This window comes from Armigeres subalbatus, unplaced genomic scaffold (genome assembly GCF_024139115.2).
Source record: "Armigeres subalbatus isolate Guangzhou_Male unplaced genomic scaffold, GZ_Asu_2 Contig1548, whole genome shotgun sequence".
Classification (NCBI taxonomy): Eukaryota; Metazoa; Arthropoda; class Insecta; order Diptera; family Culicidae; genus Armigeres; species Armigeres subalbatus.
This window is the reverse complement of record NW_026942338.1, coordinates 40,595-62,222: the sequence shown is the minus strand read 5'-3', so window position 1 is coordinate 62,222 and position 21,628 is coordinate 40,595. Positions and strand designations below refer to the sequence as shown.

The 21,628-nt window shown below is 41.4% G+C and overlaps 1 pseudogene; it reads left to right on the top strand.

The window, feature by feature from the left end:
* The window catches only part of LOC134202988 (large ribosomal subunit protein uL6-like), a 43,172-nt pseudogene extending 38,975 nt beyond the window's left edge, over positions 1-4,197 (top strand).
* Positions 4,198-21,628: the final 17,431 nt, after the last annotated feature.

Here is a 21,628-nt window from a genome sequence, read left to right as displayed (position 1 = left end):
AATACTTTTGTCTATCAGTGTAGACATATAAACACACATACACACTCACTCTACACACATACAGATATACACATACACGCTCATATACATCATACAAAAAACACGTACACGATTTTTATCATATATTAGGTATCTATATTATTGGAAGCGTTTGGTACGGGAGGTCCACGCTTTCTTCCTTTCCCCTCGATTCCAAGCTATTGAGTGACTTTAGGTATTCCTGAAGTCGCTCAATATCTAGGAGTCATCTCTGCGGTACATACTGCGTAATTGGCCTGGCCATATGAAAAAAAAATGACGGAATTCAGAAACCGTCATTTTCCAGGATGCTTTCAAGTATTGGCTACGCATGTATGAGATTAGATTATGAGATTAGAGCATCTTACCACTCGACTAAGGAGGGCCCGACCTACACGTGTAAATATAGATCAATCGGCTTGTTTTGAATATGATACATGAACACTTAAATAAAGCCCCAAAAAATATTATGATACACGTCCTTTAGGTTGGGTAGACTAGAATAAGTCATTAGATTACAGTTCATGGTTGTCCGTGAAGACATGAGTGCATATCTCCCGGGATTTCTTGGACGACCAATAACCTATGCTATGAACACATTCTATTCTATTTGTTAAATTGTCGTGAAACAAGTTGATGTGTGCAGTGCATACAAGATATGTTTATTCTATAATTTATTTGGTGAGCGCACGCGACCTTGTGCATTACGGAGCTAAATCACTATTTTTCCTCTAACGGAACATGTATCACGCATCCAAGAAATTCAAGCAGTAAGATCTTAAAGTCTACATGAGTAACCAGCGATATATCGGACTGTTTCAAATATGGTACATGCCCTTTGTACTGCATAGAATAGAGGATTTTCACAGTATGGATACTTGGCCGTCCAAGAAATCCCTGAAATAAGGCCTCTAGGCACCTCTAGATCTACGAGGCGAACCGATCCAGGGCCGAAAACCTCATTAATAAAGATATTAATAATAATTAACCTCTAGATCTACATGCTTAATTGAAGATCCATTGGATAGTTTCAAATATGGTACATGGCCTATGTGATGCATAGAATTATCTTTAGTTACGCATGTAGACTTAAGGCCTTATTCCAGGTTTGTGTTGGATCGCCAATTTTGACATACACTAATAAAAATCCACAGATTTTTATTGGCAAAAATCTAAAGAAATTTAGAAATAAATTTTATGTGTGCGTTAATAACCACCTGCTATGGGAGAATCCATATAAAGGTTATTCGTTAATGAGTATTATGTGTGTTTCCACATATATGCTATGCGAATTCACATAGCCGTTATGTGGGAAATCCTATAGTCAAAATTTATGTGTGCCACCCATATAGTGTTGGTGATGGTTTTGGCACGGGCCTGGCGAGCAGCCTCTTATTGTAAGATATCCGTGGCGTGCACAGTGCACACACATTCACGGAGAGCCACTGCCATATAATTTCGTTCCGTACATTTAGGGTCACACAATGTTGTGTAAACTTTTTGAATCATTTATTAAGAAACTGCACCCATCCATTTCACACAATTTCGAGAATTTGTAGATTATTGTGAATTCACAAAGCAACCTGTTGCTGTTTTTGAATAATTTAATGATTTCCCGGAGTTGTAACCAATCAATAAAACATCACTAGTCCAACCCACGGTATACAGACAACAAGGTAGGCTCGTAAGGAAAATGACACTTCAAGAATGACACATATTTTATCGCCACATGTTAGAGTACAAAAGTAAGCATCCGGAGACCGTAGAGCATCATCTCGGTTCAGCATGTGCCAAGATAGTACTTACGTCACATGTTTACATTCAAACTGAATGTTTACACGCGTGCTAAGCCTGCTTTGTTTTTTTTTTGTATGCCGTGAGTCCAACCTAATTTTTCCTTAGCAATTCAAGGGATTTCAAAATCGTACCTTATGGCACGTGGTGAACAGAACAAACTCTATTCGGATTATTGGAAATCGATCATTTCAGACAAATTACACACGTTAGACATATCACACCATAATGTTTTGATTAATGTTAAAATTCATGGAAGGCTGGTTTTAGATAACCTGCATTTCCAATGAAAGTTTCATTTCCTTAGCATTCCGTAGGGCTGAATCGAAGTGATTCATACTACGGATAAACGAAACATCGTCCAAGTTTTAGAAGCAATACATTTTCCACCGCTGCAGAGATTATGAACCCGAACTGATATCGATCTTCAACTTTCAAATCAACCTGCTACCGTGGAGAAGGCACCTGTTCGCCGCAGTCGTCTTCGGTTTCATTCGCTAAATACATTGTTGAGGAACCATAATTAATTGGACCAGTACGGTATAAAAATGCAACGAGTCGAAAATATTCCTCATCGGTATTCCTCGGCTCAGTTCATCGGACTGACCACCCCTCATCCACGCGCACTCTTAGAACAGGTTCCACGTCAGCGCCTCAAGCGAATCTGCCAGAAAAAAAAAATCTGCGATAATTTATCTCATTTCAGCCGAAATGACAATCTATTATTTTTATTTTTATCCATTATCTTGATTATCCGCATCGGAATCGGAATCCATGGCGACCCTCGGCACCCGAACCGAAATGGCATCCTTCAGTTGTACTAATAAAAAGAGCAATGAGCTGCAAGATGCTGCACTGCTGATAACACGAACGAAACGAGCAGTTTGTGAATGTGAATCTCCCCGAGGATCTGCTCCCGCCGCCGTACAATGGTTCCAGTTGGCGGGGAAAGGTGGTCATACAAACTGTTCTCGAAAGCTGTCTCAAAATGTTATTCCTGGAAAAGTAAATGATACAACACTTTTTTAGATAGGGTATTCAATAATTTTTTCCATTCATCATCGGTGTTTATCTTATTTATACTTTTGAGTTGATTTCACTCAATTATTGTTAGGTTATCCGGTTTTAGGATGAAATTTCTGATAAGTAAGACATTACTCACAATTTCTCAGTTCTAATTATAATCCTGGATCCCGATTCGCGTAAGACCGAATTGCTAGAAGTGTTTGAAGTGGGGTTACGATGAGTGATGGGAGACCAACTTGTTTCAACGGACTCAATGGATCGAGATCACTTAAGGCCGGAGCTTCGCCATTCGAAACTCCACTTTCACTTTGATCTGTAAACCCACTCACTCACTGATGCTAAGACCAAGCCAACGGGGACATAAACGATTTTAAAACTCCATTTAGTTACACCCATCATTAGATTCGTCAAGTTATGTCATAGAGTCTTGTGTCTAGAATTTAAAAATATCGATCTCATTTTAGCCAATATCACTACAAAAGATCATTGCTGGATTATCTGGAAACGTGCTTAGTGCACGCAAAAAAAAGCGTTCCCGAATTCGTGAACCAGCAAAAATACACCGTGATTTAAGTCATGGATTCGGGAACACCAGTCACGTTTTCCAGAACGTTCCGGAAAATGTGACTCTGTTTCCGAATCCGTGACTGTTGTTCACGAAAAAATACACCGTGAACTTGTTAGTTCACGAATTCATGAACGTTTTTTTTTTGCGTGTGTGAAAAATATGTTAGCCAATTTTCACGCGGATTTCCCCATAGTGCGCCAGGGGAAATGACGAAAATAATTGCCCCGCGCTGCGACCGGCAGAACGTCGACAACAGCCGCTGATCTGATATCGCCAGAACCTGCGAAGAACCCAGAAGACCCCGGGAACTATTCAAATTAGCCTCGAATTCGGGCTGCTGGCTGACGCGCGGGAAGTTGCGAATCAATCAACGGATGGTTGTCGTTTTGATTTTCTGATTCCCGACTCAAGCTGTGAGTGGCAAAACAAGTGCCACGATCTGTTCCATTCGATTGGTGCATTCTTTTTTTTTCGATTGCGGAATGGTTACGTTTGAAGAAACAATTCCCGAAGAACCGGGCGCAATAAATTATCTCGCGAAACGCCAACTTGAGTACGGCGTCGTCGGCGGCGACACGAGAAGCCGTTGTTGCAATCGAGTGCGAATAAAACCCACAGATTTCCTCTTATTTGCAGCTCGAAGGGAACAACAAGAGCGAACCATTAACCCACAGAGAATGGGAACCATCTCAACAACCACCGAGCCGGCAACCCACCGCCCGGAGGCAGAGGCGACAGAGAACAAGAGCCGCTCATCAGTTTTGTTCAATGGAAAGGCGATCGATATATAGAGCCCTCCTCTTCAATGGCGGTTCTCTAGCGTCGGGCACCTGCACCTGCTGAATCCGTGGCGTTCGGAGGCACCTATGAAGAAGGCAGGTACTTAGATCAAGCGACTAAAAGGCAAACGACACCGTCTGTCAGTGGTGGCAGTCTGATTTATGGCACTTTTCCTGGCAGCTGGAAACGAACGAGGAAAATCATTCAGTGTCAATTGAAATCGGACCACGTGTGGCAGATAATTTATGATCCAGCACGGTAGCTGGCTGGCGAATGGGAGCTGGTGGTGTTTTAATGTTGATTTCCGGGGCTTGTTTTAGAACATGTTGGAATGGTTTTCTCCACTCAGCTGCATATAATATGATACACTTTCGCTTGTTTTAGAAATCTTGACTTCAACTTGCAACTCAAACCGATCGTTTTTCAAAACTTAATTTGTCTGATTTATCAAATTGGCAATTCATTTCGTGACGTCCGCATTTTAGAGAGGTGTGTGCTGAATCTTTCAAATTTTGTCGGAAAAAAACTAATAGGGGAAGGAGGGGCAATATGCCCTAGCTAAGCATAGACTGCTTTTATGCCTTAGCTATAACGATTTTCATGTGTGTTTCTACCTCACGCAACAGTTAAACAATATAGCTAGCTGATGCCATATTAAAATTAGAAAAATCTCAATCATATTGATAATATTCACATTTCAAAAAAGTGGTGATATTTCGTTGCCGGAAAACTCATGAGGCAAAACGCCTTTTAGCAGGCAGCTCTTAGGGAACAACGTACCATGCGTCGGCACATCAACATTCTGGTATGGACAGTGCATGGAGACGCGAGTGCATTGTAGGATAGTTCCACTAGGGCGTTCTGCCTCCCCGAAATGTTAGATGTTTCATCAAAATGGGGAAAATTTCGGTTTTTCCTACATTCCTATCTATTATTTTGACATATAATTGAATGACAATATAAGTGAATACCCGAAAGTCGTTTTGCCCCGGGGGGGCGTTTTGGGGCCTCTTCCCCTAGACTTAGCACCAGCATTGAGCATATGGCACAAATTTGTAGGTAGGTACACGCCTAGACTATTGTATGAGAGAAGCATCATTTTCATCCGTTACCACAGATACTGATTTGGGACTTATCATTATCTCTTAGATGGGAGCAAGGCACTGTACTGGCCACGTCCTTGCGAATACTGACGAAGAGGTAGGATGGTTAGTTGGACACCTACTTAAGAAAGATGCAGAGATCTCTACGAACTCTTATTGTGAAAAGTAAGAGAAGTAATCGGCCAGGTAGAACGTGAAACACAGAAAGAACAAAGATAGAAATACAAATTGGGAAACGACCTCCTGGCTATAAGAAAGAAGCGATAGCCATATGCCGGAAAAATATAATGAACTTCCCCAGAAATTGAGGCCGATTCAGAATCAGTCAATTTTTTAGATTTTTTCTTTAACAAATCCGAGGAGTTTTATTGATTTTTCCATTTTAATATTTATTTTTTATTGTCGACCCCCTTGACCTTTCGGAGACCAGTAGAACATAACTTAAATTAAATATTTGCAACAGTCTTATTTTATTTCTTGAAATTATAGCTGAGTAGATAAAATCATACAAAGCTTTTTAAAATTCCAATGAAAAATTGTTTCATATCTATTTTCTTCTATCTACAAAAATGAAATGGTCTGTGCGAAAATCACGAGTAAATCGTGAAAACTAAAATTAAGATTTGTATGAATATTTCTCATGGGCAGTTCACAACGCACATTTTCGCCTGCTAAGCAGGACAACACAACGTCTGCCAGCGCAACTAGTTTTCAAATGAAAATGTTTGGAAATTCTAAAAAAAATATTAAGATTTTTGGCGGAAATTTTTTTTTGAATTTCCCTGGGATATTCTTCAGAGTTTCCACAAGAAATATTTGGAACAAATATTCTTAGGAAATTAAAAAAAAAATGTGCAAAATATGGAGTTCAGCAAGAAAATCCTTGGTTTTCAACGGAAAATAGTTCAGCATGACACGTTAAGCCGAAAGCCATCTAACCAAATTCCATTTAGCCGAATTGAATATTTGGCTGATTGGGGCATTAGGTCGTAAACGGCTTGGCGAACAATGTTATTTTGGTCAAAAGGGATATACGACCCGCTCGGCAAAATGACATTTCCGGTCATATGGCTGTTTGTACCTAACGACCATTTCGACTAAAACGTCCAAACAAAGGACCAGTTCGACTCAAACGACATTTTCGGCGGTTTATCCATTTCAGCCATATCGTATTTTCAGCCAAACTGTCCTTTCTGCTAAAAGGCCATTTCGGCTGAAAGTAATTTTCTGCAAAATCACCTATTCGACCATTTCCGGTAGAATAGCCCTTCCTCCATAACGACCGTTTCAACCAAATGTCCTATTCGGCCGAACGACTTTTTCGGCCAAAGGACCAGTCCGGGCGAATGGCACTTTCGACTGTTTGTCCATTTCAGCCAAATGTTATTTCCAGCTAAATTGTCCATTTTGCTGAAAGACTATAAACTAAAAACTACTTTCGGACAAATTACCTATTCGGCCAAACGACATTTTGGCCATATGTGATTCAGGCCAAAAGTTTGTACGGTCCAATGCAGTGTTGGAAAAAACTCAAAATCTCAAAACTCACGAACGATTCAAATCACTCGTGAGTTGAAACGCACCCAACTCAGCACCTAAAAAAATATGGCTGAGTTGAATCATCCATTTCAATCATCGCAGGTTTATTTTGTTCTCCTTCGTAAATTAACAATAAATTAACGTTCAACACATAGAACAATGGATACTCTTGCGTGAGTAAACAATAAATTGCATCCAAATTGCTATTTAACAATTTTTGGAGCGAAATGATTTTTTTTGGGGAATGAGTGAAATGATCCGTTTTAGCACAGAACACAGACGTGATGCATTCCTTTAAAATCGCAAACGAGTTAGTTCACGTGGGAGCGCTCAATGATTGAGTTTTATGAATGATTTTACCAACACTGGTCCAATGACATATTCTGCCAAACAATTTTAGGCCAAACGGTTCTCCCCTCATCTGACCGAATGTTATTCGACGAAAATCCATTTGCTCGAATACCACTACCACAATACCATTGGCTGAAAGAGTTATTCGGTCGAAAATGACATACGGTTGAAATCGCAATTTGGCATAAAAAGTCGTTTGCCCTAACAGATCATTTGCCCTAATAAATCGTTTGCCGAAAAATTCGTTTGGCCAAAAAGAATATTTGGCCGAAATGTCGATCCATGGAGTCAAATTACCACCATTTTGGTCAAACAACGTTTTCAACCATTTGTCAATTTCGGCCAAATTACTTCCGGCCAGATTGGTTTCAGTCAAACAGTTTGTACTGCGAAACAACTATCACCCTTGTAGGTTAAATAACATCTGGCCAAGCGACGCTTCTCGGTTTAAAAATTTGGGCTCGCCACAATTTCTGATTTCAGCGGGAAATTCTATAGAATTTTCATGGAGAATTTAACAAAATTTTACGGGAATTTAACAGGAGTAATTTTGAAATTTCAAGGAAAACTGGGAGTGAGAATGGGTCACTGTTTCAACTACTTAGAATGCTTGTAGAATGGATTGAATGTATCTGAGGGCAAGAAGACCTAATAAGAGACCTTTTTGAACAATTTTGCTCGACGACTTACAGGCTGCCGGCATTGTAGGTTGTCAGTTTGGTACGGCGGCGAACTCTATTCGATCGAAGCGTCTTGCGGAGTCCAAAGTACGTACGATTTCCAGCCACTATGCGTCTCCGAATTTCTCTGCTGGTATCATTTTCGGCAATCACCAGTGAGCCCAAGTACACACATTCTTCTACCACCTCGATTTCGTCACCATCGATGCAAACTCGAGGTGGGTGGCTCACATTGTCTTCTTTTGAACCCCTTCCTACCATGTACTTCGTCTTCGACGTGTTGATGACTAGTCCGATCCGCTTAGCTTCCCTCTTCAGTCTGATGTAGGCTTCCTCCATGTTCTCAAAGTTACGTGCCATAATATCTATGTCGTCGGCGAAACCAATTAGCTGGACAGACTTATTGAAAATTGTACCACTCGTGTTAATCCCTGCTCTTTTGTATTACTCATTCCAAAGCGATGTTGAAAAGCAGACACGAAAGACCATCACCTTGCTGTAACCCTCTGCGCGTTTCGAAGGGATTCGAGAATGCCCCTGAAACTCGAACTACGCACATCATCCGATCCACCGTCGTGCATTAGCTGCCATAGCTGGTACCGATCGATTGCATTATATGCGGCTTTGAAGACGATGAATAGATGATGTGTGGGCACGTTGTATTCGCGACATTTCTGCAGTACATGGCAAATGGCGAACACCTGGTCCGTGGTGGAGCGTTCGCCCATAAAACCCGCCTGGTACTGCCCCACGAATTTCCTTGCAATTGGTGCTAGTCGACGGCATAAAATTTGGGAAAGTACCTTGTAGGCGGCGTTCAGCAATGTGATTGCGCGGTACAATCCAGCTACAATCCAGCTTATCGTCCTTTTTGTAGATGGGACACACAACACCTTCCATCCACTCCTGCGGCAAAACTTCCTCCTCCCAAATCTTGGTAATGACCCAGTGCAGCGCTCTAGCCAGTGCCTCACCACCGTGTTTAAATAGCTCTCCTGGTAGTTGGTCAACCCCAGGGGCTTTGTTGTTCTTCAGCCGACCAATCTGCTCCTGGATTTCCTGGAGATCCGGAGCCGGTAAAGTTATGTCCAGCACGGGTTCTCCCAGGTCTATCACCATACCGCCATCTTCGTCTGCCACATCGCTATTCCGGTGTTCTTCGTAGTGCTGTCGCCACCTTTGGATTACCTCACGCTCGTTCGTAAGAAAGTTCCCGTTTATGTCCTTACACATATCAGGCTGTGGCACGTGGCCCTTACGTTCAACTTCTCATAGAACTTTCGTGCGTTATAAGCGCGGTACAGTTGCTCCGTCTCTTCATGGTATCGATCTTCCTGCTGGCGCTTTTTCCTCCGAGAAATCGAGTTTTGTCTGTTCCGCGCCCGTTTATATCGTGCCTCGTTCTTCTCTTCTACTAACTGCTCACATTCGCCGTCATACCAGTCGTTTCGCTGATCCGGGAGCACCGTGCCAAGTGCAGCGGTTGCGGTGCTACCAATGGTGGATCGAATATCTCTCCAGCCATCTACAAGAGACGCTGCGCCTAGCTGCTCTTCCGTTGGGAGTGCCACTTCCAGCTGCTGCGCGTAGCCTTGGGCTAGTCTACCGTCTTGTAGCCGCCCTATGTTAAGCCGTGGCGTCCGACTTAAACGCGTGTGTACACCGTCGAGAGTTTTGAGCGCAGGCATACTGCAACGAGGTAGTGGTCAGATTCAATATTCACCCTGCGGTAAGTGCGGACGTTCGTGATGTCGGAGAAGAATTTACCGTCGATTAGAACGTGGTTGATTTGGTTTTCCGTTTCTTGGTTAGATGATCTCCATGTGGCCTTGTGGATATTTTTGCGGGGAAAGAAGATGCTTCGGACTACCATTCCGCGGGAGGCTGCGAAGTTTATGCATCGTTGACCGTTGTCATTCGATACGGTGTGCAGACTATCCGGTCCGTTGACCGGTTTATACATTTCCTCCCTTCCTACCTGTGCGTTCATGTCGCCGATGACGATATGACGTCCCGCAGTGAGCATCCATCGTATGTCTGCTCCAGCTGTATGTATAACGCTTATTTCTCATCGTCGGGTCTCCCTTCGTGTGGGCAGTGCACGTTGATGATGCTATAGTTGAAGAAACAGCCTTTTATCCTCGGCTTGCACATCCTTGCGTTGATTGGCTGCCACCCAATCACACGTTGGCGCATCTTACCCTGCACTATGAAGTCGGTTCCCAGCTCGTTAGTGGTGCCACAGCTTTGGTAGAAGGTACCCGCTCGATGCCCGCTTTCCACACTTTCTGTCCTGTCCAGCAAATCTCCTGCAGCCCCACGACGTCGAAGTTGCGAAGTTCGTGATCCTTTATTCCTCGCCTAGGGCCTGCGCAAAACCTGCTGTCTCATCGTATCAGGTCTGTTTTGTTTCCCACCTGACACCAGGACTTGGGCTTGTGCGCTTTGAGCGGCGGATACATGCAGCTTTTTATAGGAATTTAACAGGGCCCACTGTCAAACCCCACCACATCCTCGGCAAGCCCCACAACACGCAGATGGCCTGGGGAGGGATCGTCAAGCCCTTGGGCATAGTCCCTGCTGCCCCCTCGTTTATTTAATAGCACATTTATTGTGTGATTTAGAGTCATTTTATCAGTAAGTCGACGCGCTTCTTTGTAGATATTCAGCCTTTTGATCAATCCCCCCAAAAGTGAGATGAAATTTTTTTTTTTCAACTTTACAACATGTAAGGTATATGTCTTCCCGAGAGTGCTAGCAAAAGTTCCCCTGATAAACTTTGTCGACACCAAGTTCATTACTTTTGGAGATTTATTGCTTTTTATGCCAACAAGTTTTGAACATGTTCGATGTACCGCTCATAGATTGAATCCTTAAGAGAATGAACTAGTCTCTCACTTATCATCTCTGTATCAAGCAGAATAATTTGTTTAGTTTAAAACAACCACTCTGTTGGTTGAAATTCAAACTAAAATTATGGTTGTTTTTAACAAAATATTTGTTGCTTCAAGATAACGTTTTACTTAAAATCAAACAGTTATTTCAGCTCACAACAACCCAAAGAAAATGATTGTTTGAAACTAGTGTTTTGTTTGTCTCAAACTAATATCTATGGTTGTTTCAACAATATTTTATGTTGTCTAAAACATAAATAAGATGGTTGTTAGTGAAAATTTTACGTTGAGTTTATTGCTCCACCTCCATTTTTGTTTTTGTTTTTCTTGGTCCTGACGAGACCTAATATTCAAAAGGTGAGCATCCAAATTGGTTAATTTCTCGTCAATATGCAACAATGCAACAAAGTGCCGTTCTTATTTATTTCAGGAGCCATGAGTACCTATCAGTGCCACAAAATAACACCCCGTATGACTGTCGTAAAAAACATATCTCCTGAGCCCCGATCAAAGTGCTTTTTGTTAAAGTTTGTTCCGAAAGGTAGGACCAATAAATGTCTGATATTTAAACAATATTTATACAATGCTGCCCCTTTCGATTTCAGATCAAACATTTTTTTTCAAAGAAACTTTCCGCTTGATGACCCGGTAAAATTGCTAACCGGTATGGCACCGTTTTAGCTTCAGAAACAGACCCCACAAGAAATTAAATGTGTTGATTGATGTTGTATACAATTTTATGTATAATTTTATTTAATTATTTATTAAATGTTCCTTTTATATTATAAAAATAACCATTCATGCTTTCTTATTATTGAAATTCTATTGAAAATACGAAGCAAACAAGAAAACAGTAGGTATTTGCAACTAAAATTTTGTTTGTTTCAAATTGAATTTTGTTTATTACAAACAGTTTTTCTTAGTTGGAAACAACCATATTCCATGTTTGTTGCTTCAGCTGTCATTTCAAACAACCAAGTTCATGGTTGTTTCAAACAAAATTTTGTTGAAGTTAACTGCACAACCCTAAATCATTCAGCTTTAAATCTTAGGTTGTTTCAACCAACGTGGATGGTTGATTCAAACTAAAATTTTGCTTGTGCATATTTCAACCAAAAATTTGTTTGAAATTAACTAAAATTTGGTTGAAGTTACCATATTTTTTTCTCCGTGATACATATACGATATGTAGCATACCACGAGAGACTTTTTTCGCAAGATGTCATAATAGAGAACTGATTCGGGAGGCTATACGCCATGATAAATTTCTTTTAGAAAGCTCCAAATACGGGGAACACTGGCTCTGACGTTGCATTTCAACTTGTTCTACACAGCTGTGCAGTAACCAACACGAAATGAGCGAAACAAAGCAAGAATCGCCATTTTTCTGTGGGGGCTGCCTATCCGATTTTGTTTTTTCGCACTTGTATACAAGTTTGATAAATTTGTTATCATGGCTTGTTATGACTCGGAACAGTTTTTGCCTCTATTTTATCGTTGTTCGTTATCTATTGAGAGCGATTTCTGTAAACCCTGGTACCGCTCATAAAAAAATCTACTCCTCCGCTTATTTTTAATCGCAACAAAAATGAGCGCAGATATTCGCCTAAGAAAAACATACCTCCAGAAAAAAAAAGCTACTTCGATATTTTTGAAAATTCGGCCGCCACGTGGTGGATTTTGGCGATGAATGTTTTGACGTGCTATTTGTAGGTACTGCGGATAAATTTTCCACATCTAATGAAAGTTTTAAGTTAAAGAAAGTATTAATTTTGGTACCCCCTATTTTAATGAGCGTTAGATAAGATCAGTGTTGGTAAAAACTCAAAATCTCAAAACTCATGGATGATTCAAATCAAGCGTGAGTTGAAACGCACCCAACTCAGCACCTAAAAACTCATGGATGAGTTGAATCATCCATTTGAATCATCGTACGTTTTCTTTTGTTCTCCTTCGTTAAAAACAGTGAATTGACGTTTGTCGCATAAAATATTAGACACTCTTTCATGTATAAGCAATAAATTGCCCCCAAATTGATTTCAAATGCGTTTTTAAACCAAAATGATTTTTTGGCAAATGAGTGAAATGATGCGTTTTAGCATGAAAAATTCAAGCGTGATGCATTCCTTTAAAATCGCAGACGATTTCGTTCGTACGGGAGCGCTCGTTGATTGAGATTTATGAGTGATTTTACCAACACTGGATAAGATTATCATGAAAGAGTGCTTTTGAACCTATTGAAAAGAGACTTTCAAGCATCTTGAAATGACGTTTCGAACCTTTTGCGAGTAGGCTTCCAAGCTTCATGGAAGAAGAATTCCCAGCCACTCGAAATGAAGCTTCCGAGCCTCTTGAAACTGGGCTTCCGAACCTTTTGAAAAGAGGCTTTCGAGCCACTCGTGGCGGTTGGCTAAAATAATTCTGAGCTCCTCGAATGGAGGTTTCTGAGCCTCTTAAAAGCGGGTTTCCGATACTCACGAAAGGGGGCTTCCGAGACTCTTAAAATGAGGCTTTGGGCCACTTGAAATGACGTTTCTGAGCCTTGAAGCGAAGCCGAGTCCTCTCTGGAGTGGCCTCAGCCATCTCCAGCTCCTAGGGAATGTGATATTGTCGGTGGAGAGAAGAACAAGCTCTACCTTAACTCTAATTTATTAATTCTAATTACGTGCTATATGTACATTGTCAGGTAACTATCTAGAGGTAAATATTCATAATTATTTACCCGTCGATGAGCTGCCTGTTTTTATCATCCTAAACTACCTCGACGGGTAGTTGGTAAAGGACAATGTAGTGGTAGATCACCACATTACTCATCCCCTATGAGAAAATAAATGATTTACTATTTAAATCATTTATTTTTTCGGATTAGCTGCTTCTTCTTCAGCAGGATGTGTCGGTGTGCAAATAATTATGCAACAATGGTGTTTTGGCAATCCTGCGCTATGAAGGTACCTCTCGAGGACCGGCAGTGATTAAAGGATTGCAATAACGCCCTCATCTCGAGAAAGATAATTACATCCTGCCAAGAATACCTACCTTTACAAACTGCTTTCAATTCGATGCGTGGACCTGGGTGCAACTTTTACCACATCTTCTATCGTATCGGCACTGCCGACTTCCGACTTCTTCGAACCTCAGTTCCGTTTCCTGTTCCGTTTATGCTCCTCTGATGTCCAACGCATCCCACCGCTGCCACCAATGAAGCGAAGCCGAGTCCTCTCTGGAGTGGCCTCAGCCATCTCCAGCTCCTAGGGAATGTGATATTGTCGGTGGAGAGAAGAACAAGCTCTACCTTAACTCTAATTTATTAATTCTAATTACGTGCTATATATACATTGTCAATATTCATAATTATTTACCCGTCGATGAGCTGCCTGTTTTTATCATCCTAAACTACCTCGACGGGTAGTTGGTAAAGGACAATGTAATGGTAGATCACCACAGCCTTTTGAAAGTAGGTTTCTAAGCTTCTCGAAGGAAGAATTCCGAGCCCTCCAAAGAAAGATTCCGAGCCTCTTGAAAGGGGGCTGGCTGAAAAAAGAATTCCAAGCCCCTCGAAAGGTGGTTTCCGAGCCTAATGAATAGGGCCTTTCAAGCCTCTTAAAAGGAGGCTTTGACTATCTTAAAATGACGTTGCTGAGCCTTTTGAAAGTAGGCTTTTAAGCTTCTTGAAAGAAGAATTCCGAGCCCCTCGATAGGGTTTCCGAGCCACTGAAAGTGAGCTTCTGAGCCTCTTGAAAGAGGGCTCCAGGGTCTTTTGAAAGAGGGCTTTCAACCCTCTTGAAAAGGGGGCTGAAAAAAGAATTCCAAGCCCCTCGAAAGGAGGTTTCCGAGCCTCTTAAAAGGGTGCTTCCGAGCCGCATGAAAGAGGTATTTCGAGCCTTTGAAGGGAGGCATTGATCATCTAGAAATGGCGTTGCTGAGCTGTTTGAAAGTAGGCTTCCAAGCTTCTCGAAAGAATTTCAAACCACTTGATAGAAAGTTTCCTAGCCATTTGAAATGGGCTTCCGAGTCTTTTGAAAGGGGGCTTCCAACTCTCTCGAAAAGGGCGCTTCCGAGCCTCCTTAAACTGGGCTTCTGACCCTTTTGAGAATAGGCTTCCGAGCCACTTGTGGATGTTGGCTAAAAAAAATTACGAGCCCCTCGAAGGGAGGTTTCCAAGCCTTTTGAAAGGAGGCTTTCGAGCATCATGAAAGGGTCTTTCGAGCCTTTTGAAATGACGTTGCTGAGCCTTCTGAAAGAAGGCTTCCAAGCTTCTCGAAGGAAGAATTCCGAGCCCTCGAAAGATAGTTTCCAAGCTACTTGAAAGCAGGCTTCCAACTTTCCTGAAACGGCGTATTTTAATATACCGCCATTCGGGGTGACATTGGGCCTAGGGGTAGGGGGTAAAATTGGGCCAGAAACGAAAAATGTTCCAACTCCTGATATCTCAGAAACTGTTACGAATTTTGATGAAAACTTCAAACGGTTTGAAATGTAAGCCCCTGGCTGCTCAATGGGAAAATTGTGGTTTGGGAACCTCGAGCACGGGGTCGCTTATTTTGAATTGCAACGTCACAAACCCTTGCAACACTCCTTCGCCACTCACCTGTCAGAAGTTGGATTCTGTATATCAGTTGTCACTTTAGAGTTCTGAGGCTGAGTTCCAGCAACCAAAGTGGACACGATCAAGGTGGAACTTATTTTCTTACAGCGGACCAGATAGCTTAAGGTCTGGATCCCTCGTTTAAGGTAAAAATCGCAAAATATTCAAAAGTGTATACCATACATGGAAGTGAGTCTTCGAATAAGGCCAACTACCAATTACATTGCTTACATCCTATTTATTGACCCTCGCAGAGGAATAATCAAAAGAGAGGTGGAATGACATTTTTAGGTGTACTTGCGGTTTGATTACAGCTGTTCACGTTGGCTAGCTTTCGATGACGTCGTTGGAGGGCCCTCGTTTGGTCGATGTTCTTCGGCGGTAGTTCCATCCGGCGTGTGGGACCGATGAGTCCTGCAGCTCCCAATGCATTGGCTCCCTTGAGCGGCTTTGGACGTCCGACGGCCGGCTGGTATGGCGATGGACGGATGATCACCAGGCGATCGGTTGATCCGGAATGGCCACGGGTGGTTTGTGGCTGGATGATTTTGGCACGGGACGGCTTGACTCCCTTGAGCTGCTTCGAGCGTCCGGCGGCTGGTCGGAATGGTGGCCACGTGTGGGTTGGCTGGAGGTATTCGATGCGAGAAGGACGACTTGGCTCCCTTGAGCGGCTTCGTGCGTCCGGCGGCTGGCCGGAATGGTGGCCTCGTGAGGATTGGCTGACTGAATTCGGTACGACGATTTGGCTCCGGATTATCGTTCCGGCCGGAAATGTCTCCGAGTCCACTAAGGTGGCCGAAGATGCGATACAGCGATTGATGGTCGTCTCTAAGCCGAGTCACGTGTCTGTCCGAGCTGTCAATATTACCAAGATGGCGTAAAAATAACCGTTCCTTCACGATTGCTGCCTTCTGATCCTCTATGCCACCCAAAATGGCGGTCTGTAGAGTACTGCGTAGAACGGAACCACTCCGAGCGGTCGAAATAAAAAGAAAAGGCCCAATGGACCTTTTCTTGTAGTTTATAAATCTTTTTATAACCTCTTAGTGGATTTCTTTTTCTCAAGGCCTATTATTTCTATCAATATAAGCACATGGTTAGATTTAGCTAAATTACCACTGTTTCATTTTTCTTACACAAGCCTTACTAATAACTTTTAGGGAACAACTTTTTTAATCTGTACTGTATACGTTTTTGTTTTAACTGTAACAAAAGAAGAAACACAATATAATATACACTTTTTTCTTAAATATTATTTTTTAACAATACTTTTAACTAACGACGCGCACTTTCACCATCAGTAGCTGCGGACAGAAAGAAAGTTCGCTCCAAAAATCGTGGCTATTTATCTTCGATAGGTAAAAAAAAACCTCCAACACGAAATTTGACAACTATCTAACCCTTCGGCTCAAAGTTTGGCCACACTTCCAAAAAAGATTTAGGTCAACTTCTGAGTCTTCGAGTTACCTCTACCTTAACCCATACCGCTGCAAATGAGTGTGAGTGTGAGTGCTTGGCACGAATGCACTTCAAAGTAAACGGACAGCTCTGCGCATTTTTTCTGACAACTAAGGATGCGGCCACCAGTGAGGCTGTCAGTTTGAATTAATAGGGTGGACCATGGAATTAGGTTCCCACTGGCAGGGGTGACAATTAAGAAGGAAAGTTGTGGAGGAGCCACAAAATTACAAATTTGGGACCAACGGTTACAGAAATTATAGTAAAATTCACGTCTAGGAAATCACAAAACAAATTCCAAGAACTAATTGTGCTCGTACCATAATGCTTGGAATTTGAATGTAAAACTATTGATCGAATGAACCCGTATTAAAATAGCGTCAGTAATACCCCACAAATCTATTACATAACTAGTTTTTAGATCGATGGATACCTGGTTATCATGTTACGATAATCTGTTGTTATTTTATCTAATTTTATGAATATTTATATAGCGGTTCTGGTTTTTCATAGCAACGAGTAATGCACGCTAAAAAGGGGTGAGATTGGGCCAAAGTCTTCGGTTGATTTGCTTAACATAGTGGGTATGCGCCGTAATGTAGGCAGTTATTTTTAATGAACGATTGAATCGTTGCATCGTCACCGCCTAACTTTATTGTATTTGGCACAATGTCACCCATAAGAATGGGCCAATTTTAAACATCATATAAGAATTTCCCGCATTTATTATTTTTTCCCCACACAGTGGTAAATTTATTATTCAAGCTAGTACCAAACTAATTAAAACTTGATTCTAATGTTAACTACTTGAGCTTTGTAACATTTACTTGGAGCATACCACATTTTGGCCCAATGACACCCCCGTTGACGGTAATCTAAAACTTTCTAGAAACGGCAAAAAATGTAAAAATAAAAATGAAAAGAAAATGATGAAAAAACATTTTTAAGGAGTTGACAGAGATGTCTCCAAATAACGGAATTATTAGCTTGGTGTCTTCGAAAAAGTTTTTCAGGAGAACTTTTACTATAACTTTTATGAAAAATCAAGCGGAAAAAATAAATTTTGCATCTCAATTTAAGGGAGATTGATAAGTAAGCTGAATACCTCCAAAGAAGCACATTAACTTACTGATAAAATGTCTCGAAGACACCATTACGCTAAATTACATTATTAGGTAAATGCGCTAGAAACCATATTTTAGCCACTGTGCACTGGGTGGATTTATCAGAGGTTTTTTTTTCTGCCAGCAACTAACCCATTTCTCACAATATCCTCTAAACAGTTTCTAACCCGAACAATTTGAAACAAACAGAGGGACCGTTTAACACGATTTCGCTCCCAAATTGACACCCATGCAAGAGCAGCTTCCCAGCCTCTTCTAAACCACGGCTCATTGCTTATGAAAGGTGTGAACAGATCGTGCCACGACCTGCAACAACATTTACGGCAACATATACGACAACGATGATGGAAGTTTTAATTGAAACCGAGTCTATTCCATTTTTCGACGCGTTTTCGATCGTGGGTTTCAGATTCACGCGCAACGTGTAGTTGTTAGTAAAACGAGGTTGTCTTTTCCTTAGTTCTGAGAGGAGGTTTTCTTATTTTTCAGTTTTCTTTCGATAAACCTTAATATGTGCTGCATGGCGACGAATCCTGCTAAGTGGGAATAAAAGATTCAACTTTGTTGTTGATGCTCAACTGACCTTCCCCAATGGCAATCGTGTTAAGATGCAAGTCGATTTCGCAGATCATGCAGCAGCGAGCTAATCGGGATCGACGTTGAGGCCCCGATCAAAACGAGAAAATCAACGATGCTGAAAAAAAATGATGATGGTGCTGACACGGACAGGCATCAGCCCGGAAGAGAAAAAGCAGAAACAAACATTGAATATTAAATATTATTGATATCGATCCAGTTCGCAACTGATGGCTTTATCCAGCGTGCGTCTTGCTCGAAGTCGTGGGAGCAGTTTTAATACTCTTATGATATTGTGTTTATAGATTCCTGATCGAATCAGTCCCGGAGCGAGTGCAAGTCTGTCTGTCCACATCAACTCATCACTCATTGCGAAATCCATTAGAACGAATCTTACAAACTCGATATAAATGGCTTATCGCTTTTGCGCGCAAGTAAACTGATTCGAAAACGCAAAGCAATGCCAAAGGAAATGGGCCGCGTTCCTTCGGCAACTTGTCGTAGATCTCGTTCTGCGTTGATGCGTGCTGACAGTAAGCCCCAAGAATGCGAATCTGTCCATTAGGCCTAGGCTTTCGCTTCAAGCCAATTTCATCATCGATGTTTGTGTAAATATGTTGTCATATTTGTGCGCGCCGAGTTGTCAGCTTGAAGCTGGATGATCCCCGAAGCGATGATGCAGCTACACTGGACCGGTGGAAGCTGAGAACTCCGAGCATCGAACTGAACTCCTCTGTGCAAACATTGATCATAATTCATCGCTTCGGTTGTTTCATCAGCTTCATTACTAATTCACTGTGTAGCCAAGATTAGCATCTGCTGAATATTCAATCAGGGGAGACCACTCGGGCTGCTGCTCTCACGATCATCGGTAGGAACTCATAATGTACTTTGCGAGTTGCTCCAAATTGAAAATAAGCGCGGTTGCAGTTTGCAATTCAATAAAGAGAGGATGCAAGTTCGTGATTTTGCCTATTTCTAAATTATGATTCAATTTGAATAATTCACCCTACCCGCTTGGCATAATGGAGATTGTGGGTTTTGTGTGGAAACAAGAATTGCTCTTTGGGAAAAGGAACTGGATTTGTTAGCTACAAACCACAAAGAAAAATCCATCCAGGGCTTGGTGTTATTTATTTATTGTTTTTGTTATTTTATTTGTTATTTCTATATTTATGTTTCATTTTCCATGATATTTTTGTTTCTTGTGTTTTGAATTCTTGTCTTTTATTTCTGAAGTATTTCTTGTAGCTTAGAATTAGCAAAAAAAAAAACATTGACCACTGTTATTCTTAATGGTTGGAATTAAGCGATACAGCAGAACTTAGCAGCGGAAAAATAATTTATTTAACAAGCTTGAGTGGAGGTTTGAATACGAATGAAAAATCCTGCACGCTTGTTTATTTAAAGAAAACTTAGGTTGCTAAGGAGACCTGAAATCTCCAAGAAGGTAATTAGTACTCTTGAAATTTGATCCAAGTCCTCGAGGATTCCGTCCAGCCACAACCCTTTGGACGCAGTGGCACTTAAATCTGTATACTCTTCCTTGCATGATTACAGTGCAACGGTTTTTCTGTTTGGAGCTGGCCCAGGACACGGTGTTACTAAGAAGCTAGCAGACGTGGCCGCTAACGGATTTTCTATCCTCAGCATTTAATGCCCAGTCGGCGATTGCGTACCCGGACAGCGCTTCAGCATCGTCGTTTCGGTCGTGTAGAAGCTGCAGGTTCTTCTTTCCCTTTACGCAACGGACCACTCTCTTCAACGCTTGCCAGTGGGGTTCACCGGGTTGAACTTGGAAGCGCCCCAGGTATCCAACGGCATAGCATATGCCAGGTCGGGTCCATAGTGTGTGGCCCTAAATGGCCGGAACGAAGTTATAACAGCGACTCTGCGTGGATGTGTGTGCATGCCACGGAGGTCTGACTAGAGGAGGAAAAGTCATGGCTTGCTGCTTGCCGATTGACACGCTGATGTGTGAATCTGTTAATATTAACACACGCTGAAGGCATTTTGCGCAAACCCCACATATCCCTTCTTCTCTCATTAAAAACACACACAAAATTATTCTAGCATAAGATGCAATCCTTGTTTTTCTCCTGGGTTATTTAAATGAAACGAAGGTGAACATCGGTTGCAACTGAGCAACCAGTTAACTCCATTGAAAACTGCACACCAAACATGACTCAACATCATGGTTTTAATACCAGAACAATGTTTCAGAGTGTGGGTTCCCAAACTGTGGCTTGCGAAAGAACGTGATTCATACTTTCGTTGGATGATTAGATAACAAACAATTTACGAAGTCAATGGCCTTCTTTTGTTTGTCAAATACAATGACAATTTCTTCCAAAAAACATTCCAAATCTTACCCAAATGCAATCCAAAACTAAACGGCAATGAACTTCATTACTAATAACCTAATGAAGATAAGAAAATCCATGCTAATCAAAATTAAATCCAATTCAAATCCCATGCAAATCCTATTCAAATCTAATTCAAATCCAATCTAAATACAATCCAAACACAATCCAAATTCAATCAAAATCCAATCCACATCCAATTCTAATCCAAATCTGAATCCAATCCATTTCCAATCCAAATCCCAACCAAACCCAATCCAATCCAAATCCAATACTAAGCCAATCCAAATCCAATTCAAATCCATTCCAAATCCAATTCAAATCCGTGCATTAAATCCAACTTTTAGTTTCGCGTATAGTACACCATCAACCATTTGCCATCCAGTAGTACTGCTAGCCAATAACTCCAAACAAATCTAACGCATAATAAATTCGAACTTCCGAGTAGCTTTCTAAAAGCCGGAAACTTTATTAATTTGTCAAATTCCAAGATATCTGCTCCTACAGGTAATCCCGCTATGGCTACTAAGTCAGTACATTCCAATTTCTAGATAATATATTTGGCTTTTCGAACAGTTTCGAACAGTACAGCATTGAATATTTCTCCATTTCTCTCAGATTTCGTTATATCATAGCTCAATTGGTAGTCTCATGTACGTCGCCAAGTCGCTTCATGAAATCTAATTTTTTTTTTAATCAAAATCAATGCTCGCAGGACTTTGAAATTTTCTACGCAACTACAAGGTTTCACAAACTACAATACATT